This window comes from Vulpes vulpes, chromosome 7 (assembly GCF_048418805.1).
Source record: "Vulpes vulpes isolate BD-2025 chromosome 7, VulVul3, whole genome shotgun sequence".
Taxonomy (NCBI): Eukaryota; Metazoa; Chordata; class Mammalia; order Carnivora; family Canidae; genus Vulpes; species Vulpes vulpes.
In genome coordinates this window covers 34,373,171-34,380,177 of record NC_132786.1, presented here as the reverse complement: position 1 = coordinate 34,380,177, position 7,007 = coordinate 34,373,171, and the positions used below count along the sequence as shown (strand labels likewise).

At 40.3% G+C, this 7,007-nt stretch overlaps 1 pseudogene; it reads right to left on the bottom strand.

Annotated features, from left to right (window-relative positions):
- Positions 1-5,573: 5,573 nt before the first annotated feature.
- On the bottom strand, positions 5,574-6,522 carry LOC112916269 (L-lactate dehydrogenase B chain-like; annotated as a pseudogene).
- Between the last annotated feature and the right edge of the window lie 485 nt (positions 6,523-7,007).

Below are 7,007 nucleotides of genomic sequence, written 5' to 3'. Positions count from 1 at the left end.
TCTCAGTTCTTGTCATGGCTATGCTGTCATACTGCAGCCTTGTCCTTTTATATCTGAGGATAATATGATCCTTCATGATATGGCAGACTCTGTTTGAAGTGCTTTATATTCTCACAACTATCCTAGGTGGTAATACTAATGTTATCCCCAGAATGAAATGATGAAAGTGAAGCACAGAGAGGTTAAGCAATTTGCCTAGTATCACACAGTGATGAAAACGATGGTATTTGGGCAGGTAGTCTAGTCCTAGAGCACATTCTTGCATACAAGATGATGTTTCCCATGCCAATTCTTGAGCAATCTATGGTCAAAGACTCATTTTATAGACTGTATCCAAATACTTTGATAAGCTACACTAAAAATCGATTAGTACAAAAATGAAATTGAAACAATATCTAAAATAGAATTCCAACTTTTAAATTATCATGAGACTCTACATGCATAAAATTACTGTGAAAATTGCTGTAAGTTTCTAAATACTTGATTAGTGCTGACTCTCACTTCTTTATGGCCCATGGCCCATGGCCATTCCCTAACCACACTTTGAGTAGCACTGCTCTAGGCTTGGGTGGCTAACAGGGACTGGGAACATTCTGTGTCATTGAAATGAATGATGTCAGCTTCTGTACAACAAGGCCGACTCTGATGCCAAGAACCGCGAGGTCTGTGTTCTTTAATTGACTCAATTAACCAGTCCATATACCTTAATTGAGAAATTAACAGATGGAAGGATCCTTTAGAACTGAAATTAGGATTTATTTTATGCCAGATCAAAGAGAGCTGACTCTTCTAGTGGATTAATATATAAAACAAATATTGCATTATTTCTCTTTCTGTAAGAACTAGCAATCCTCTTTCCCCTTATTGTTCCTGCGTCTTGGTATGAATTTCCTATTTCCTCCAATTTTCTCATGACCAAAAGTATTTGGTCCACTTCTTGAAAACTACTAGGTATTCAATAAATATAAGGGATTGAAAATCCACCTTTATTTCAGCAAATACTATTCGTATTGAATCTCTAGATATGGATGATACCATAGGGGTACTATATGAGTCTGAAATTGTGATATGCTCCCTATCTGGGTGCTTAGTACTAAAGGGAAAATATTGTGTACAAACAACGTCAGGAATGGTTTATTCAAATGAAGTAGAGGAGATGGAGAAGGAAAGAGTTAAACCCAAAAGTGTTTACCACTTTGCTTTATTAAAAAAATTCAAATATTTTAATATCTACACTATAAACTTAATGTTCTTGCTATTATAACTTGGAGGCTTTAAGTAGTGCATGATTGCTCCCACAATAAAGACTGTCTTCATAATGAAGTTTTGTATAAATGTCTTTAAATCAAGAGTGCCAAGACTCATGTTAGTCTTCAAAAATACAACTAGTTATTATTTTTCTAATAGTTCATAAATATGAGTCACACATAATGAGAGCATGCAGCCTGTTACCTGCGGAAATCAATAAATCAATCTCAGCACCTATTCAATGCTGAGAACTTTCCTAGGTACTACTGGATAAGTATGGGGGGGGGGGCAAAGAAAGAATATAAAATAGAGTTCTGCTCAGGTGGAATCTCATTTAGTTGGGAACACACGGAACAGTGAGGCAGTTATCCTCTTCCCTTTGCATAGCAGGGCTGCCTTCCAGCCCCCACAGCCACCTACTCTGCAAGCCTTGTAAAAGCAGATGAGAGGATGCCTAGTCTTTCATTAAATGTTGCCTAGTTCAGTCCCTCTGCAGGGCTTGAGGGGATCAGATCACAGGTAAATGCTGTACAAGCATTGCCAGTATCTTTTCTGTTTCTTACTATCAGAGTTTTAAACCTATAGGAAACTTTAGAGATCTTTAGCCTAACTTCTCTCCAAGAGAAGAGAGGACTTTGAATCAGCTTCTGGAAGATATGGTACACCGACCTCTCCTCTCTTCATTGCCTTCCCTGCTAACGTAAAGAGTCCTAATGTAATGTTAGGATGCTGATGGGTTTATAAAACACTGCAGTCTACGTTATTCTCCCCAGCCCACACCAGATTCAAACCATAAACTTCATGTCCTTTTGGAGTTAGTCTTTAAGCTAGCCTATGTATGAGAGTCATAACAATCTCACCCTGTTTCCCATCACCATTAAAACAATTGAAAAAAATTCAGTCTCTTGGAAAAACAGGTACAATTCTGAACCTTCCCTTCTCTCAAAGGAATGCAAGTATTCCTCTGTAGGTTTTCTTTCTGAGGCATTTAGCTTTGTCTTTTTAGCTTATCTCTGTTTAGAACAGATTTTCTCTTATCATCTATGTAGGCACCTCATACTTCAAGCCAGTCTAAGCCATCCTGTTCCTGATATGATGATGTCCCTAAAGAAGAGCAGGGATGAAGAATGCATGCTGTACTGTGATGACAGAACAGGAGAATTACACAAACGGTCATCTCACAACAAATACTTTAATGTCTTGACATCAAAGAAGAAGGGAGAGAGGTTCCTCCTAGTAAAGCTGGTTAGAGAAGGAATTACCCAGGATAAGGACTGTCCTGTGGTAAAATGTAAAGTCTCAAATCTTAGTGAGTATACCCCAAAATAGCTTATTTTTCCCTCTGTGAAGTTAAGTTGCAAGTCCCTGGCAATTCCCTGCCAAGTGATGACTCAGGGATCCAGACTCTTGCTACTCTATGGCAGCAGCAACACCCAGGGGCAGCCTTGTTCAGAGTCCAGGAAAAACTTCAGACCTAATAACCTGAGGCATCCATGAATGTAATGAATTAACTTCTCTCTTATGCATAGAAGGCATCTACTAACTCTGGGCCATCCTGAGAAGAAATCAGGAAATAGTGGCACAAATAATTCTTTATGGCCTGAACTTGCTCACAGAACCTCAGATGTGAAAGACTGTTAGGATCTCCTTGGAGTCTTCCACTAGATCTTCTGTATCCTACCATCGAAGAAAGAAGAATGTCAAGAACTGCTTGTTACATTTGTGAAATGCTAGGGAGTGAGGTAAAATGCTTTCACCCTCTCCATTGGCCAGAAAGCTCCTGCTTATTTTCAAGAAGTCCAGAAAATGGAATTTTCCTGGGTGCCCATGAGGAGGAAATATTTTTGATTTTGAGCATCTAGCCAGTCTCTTCCATAGGAGCTACAAAGGCAGTTTTGTAAGGCTTTATCTGACACATGGTTTCTTCCCAGTGGATCATTGACCTAATTTATATAATACACTTTAAATGATGCCTGGAACATACTGGTGCTGTAAGGCTTTATTATGATTACCATCATCGCCATCAATGGTGTTCTTACATTATGACATCAACAATGCACTCTGTATGAGAGATGCTCTGCAGTCTCTTTCCTTGAGAAAAGAGGAAAGGGAGTTCCTGCAGGTCCCATTTAGCTCTCCTTAATCAATCCGTGGCCCCAGAATTGTTCACCAGTTTCTTAATTCTCAACTGAGAACACAGGGAGGGCCTGTCTCCAGGAGAAGGGTGTTACTCCACCAAGGGAGGTGCTCTAGCAGCTTGAAGCCTTGAGTAGCTGTGACAACAGAGGTCTCAGCCAGAGCCTCAACAGCAAACACCAAGAGCTGGGACTCCAGACAGGGAGCATAGGGCCCTCTGGACAAGCTGCTGAGTGGAGGTGCTTGGCATAGCCTCAGGCAGACCAGGGTGTAAGGGAGAAGCCTCAGAGGATACCAGAATAAGTGATGCTGTGTAGTATGCCTCCCAACCAAACCTCCCCCAATGTTCTTCCCATTCCCTGGGACCTGTGGTAAAGGTTTTGTTTAGCCCTTCACAGCCCATGCAACTTCATTGTCCCACTAAAATTATCTAATTCCCCAAGGGAGCCTTTCCTACAAGCTTTAGTGCACTCTGGTTAACGCCCCAAACCTTCCATCTCAAGTGCCAGCCATGTGCTACTAACTACTGAGCAGGGACCTCCCAGGGCAACACAGAATAGCTTTTTATTGCTTATTGTTCTCAACAACCCCCATCCCTTCCCACCATAAAGAAATATAAATCTACATCTTTACCAGTCCAAGGCTGAAAGGTGGAAAGAATAGAGACAATGATTGTGTCACTTTACTGGAATTATCTTGCACTATTTTTTTTTCCCCTAAGGGTTTTAATTACTCTGTTGTCATGGGTTCAGCTAACACTTCAGGTTCCCACTTTATAGGAGAATGAAGTCTATGAAGAAATGGTTTATAATCCACCTTCCACAGAGAAAAGACCCTGGGTATGTTTTTGGACAGCAGGCATCTTCCTGGACATTTGTAGGTGTGTTTCTGCCTGGGAGACAAATGTGATGGTCTGTTTCCTGTGACAGCTGCAATTTCTTCGATGGACTGTTTTTCACCCCAGTCTCTCATTAAAATTGTACTCATCCTTCAAGACCCAAAGGCAAATACTCCTCTACCTTCTTTCCCCACCCCTCTTATAACTTTCATGGTACTTTCATCTCTTACTTTGAGGGGACCTGAACCCCCATGATATTAGGAAGTTTCCAGGAAGAAGACTTGTGTCTGATTCATTTCTATCTACCTCTTAGTGATGAACACAAATTAAAAGCCTAATAAATATTTTGAACTGACTGCAGCTCGTGTCAGCAATATGGCCTGAAATGAGAGTGAACAATCAGATCCAGAATGTAGATTTATCACAGGATAAAAAGTAAATTTGAAAGACAGTTCTAGGATGCATGTGAAATTCAAATGGAATTGTATTTCATCTTCGTGAAGTGAATGCATTCTCTTCAAAAGAGCAAAATTACAAATTTCTACAGTGAAATATTTGCTTAAGTATCAACATTAACACATGAATGTTTATTTTTGTCTCTCTCTCCTTAATTTATCCAAATCATCTGATTAGTCCTATTCTATAGATTATTAGTAAGAGATAAGGATTTTACCTATAATGGTGCCTAAAGATTACCAGGAGGATAAAATAAGACACAAGTAGGAGGCATCATGGATGGTTGCATATGGCCTTTTAAGAGGAATGAGACTAATACAAACATAACAGCAATGCACAACAGGATATAATAAATGTCATACGAAGGATTTAAACAAAAAGTTAAAAGGGGTCAAGGAGAGGACAATCGCATCTGTTTGGATGAATCAGGTAAAAGATCCTATTAGTGGCTTCTGAAGAGACCTTACTATAGGGAAGAATTTGTCTACAAAATAAAGTGATTGGAAATAAAGAACAGCCACCAAGAAGGGAAGCACGGAGCGAAAGGACTTTTGTCAATCAAAAGAAGTTTTATGACAAAGGCATCTTGTCAATTTATTTCATATTCTTGAATCTATAGCCTTCCCCTTTTTTTGACACTACAATAATTAATTTTATTTGTTCAAGGCTAATATTGCAAGCATTAAACCAAGCGTGGGCTTTGATCCTGTGAGCCCAGATTCACATATTTAGAAAGATAACAGCAAACCGTGATCCATGTATATGGATGAAAAACTAAAGGCTCACAGTTAATCACATCGTGGCTTTAAATTTCTACAGCCTAGAAGCCAGAAGTCACAGATCTTTTAGGTCTTTCTGGATATCCCAAAAGGTATCTACACTTTATTTGAGCTGGGCAACCTCATCATCCTTCAGCTTCTAATTGATCACACTGGTTAAGCCCCAAGCATTCAGGATACACGGAAGACTCAGGAAGACTTCGTTCTCAATACCATATATGCCCTTCACCATTGTTGACACTGGATGAATCCTGGAGAGATTTTTCAACATGGATTCAATGAGATCAGCCACACTTAATCCAATAGCCCAGTTGGAATATCCTTTTAGCTTGATGATTTCATAGGCACTTTCAACCACCATCTTATGCACTTCCTTCCAATTTTCACTGTCATTGTCTCTTCCCATTTCCGGATTCAGTTCCTGAAGAGAAACACCTGCCACATTCACTCAACTCCCCACAGCCACACTTGAGTCGCCATGTTCTCCCAAAATCCATCCATGACAGCTGCTGGGATGAATGCCAAGTTTTTCAGCCATAAAATAGCAAAATCTAGCAGAATCCAGATCACACCCACTTCCAATCACATGGCGCCTGGGTAGTCCATTTAGTTTCCAGGTAACATATGTAAGAATATCCACTGAGTTGGAAACCACAATTATGATACAATCAGGACTGTACTTGACTATCTGAGGAATAATGAATTTGAAGGTATTAACGTTCCTTTGCACCAGATTGAGGCGGCTCTCTCCCTCCTGCTGGTGGACTCCTGCAGTCACCACCACAACCTTAGAATTGGCAGTCACAGAGTAATCTTTATCTGCCACAATTTTAGGTGTCTGTAGAAATAAGCTCCCATGCTGTAGATCCATCATTTCTCCTTTGAATTTATCTTCTAAAACATCCACAAGGGCAAGTTCATCAGCCAGAGATTTTCCCAGAATGCTGATGGCACATGCCATACCAACTTGTCCAACACCCACAACAGTGATCTTATTGTTTGGGATCGCGGCCTCTTCTTCTGCAACTGGTGCAATCAGTTTTTCCTTAAGAGTTGCCATTGTGCCCCAAGACCAGCTCTGTAAGAGTCGCATGAAGGAGACCAGGTTAGCTGCATCTATAGCCTTCCTTTAACTTTATTCAAACAGTACTGCCTTTAATTATTTCAGTGTGAGACTGTGAGGTGTGTGTGTGTGCATTAGAGGCACTGTGATGCCTTTTATGGTTTTAATCTAAACCTGGCCCTGACCAGAAATCCTTGGTTTCAAGAATATTTCCTGGGTTTTTGCCTCATTTACTGGTTCCCACCATCTCTATCTTGGTATTTTCCTTGTTTTTGACTAACCCTGTTCATCTCTGCCTCAGTCTTCACTGTGATTTGGGGGTGAACACTGTTTGGTGTGCTCCCAGACTTGACGTCCAGCTTTTCCTTCGGGTTTTGTCTCTTGGTCTCGTCTCCTCGATCCACTGTCATCCTAAGCTGAGAAACCAGGAACATCACATGCTAGTTACATATCGAATACCAATTAATATGGCAAAGATAATTTTCAG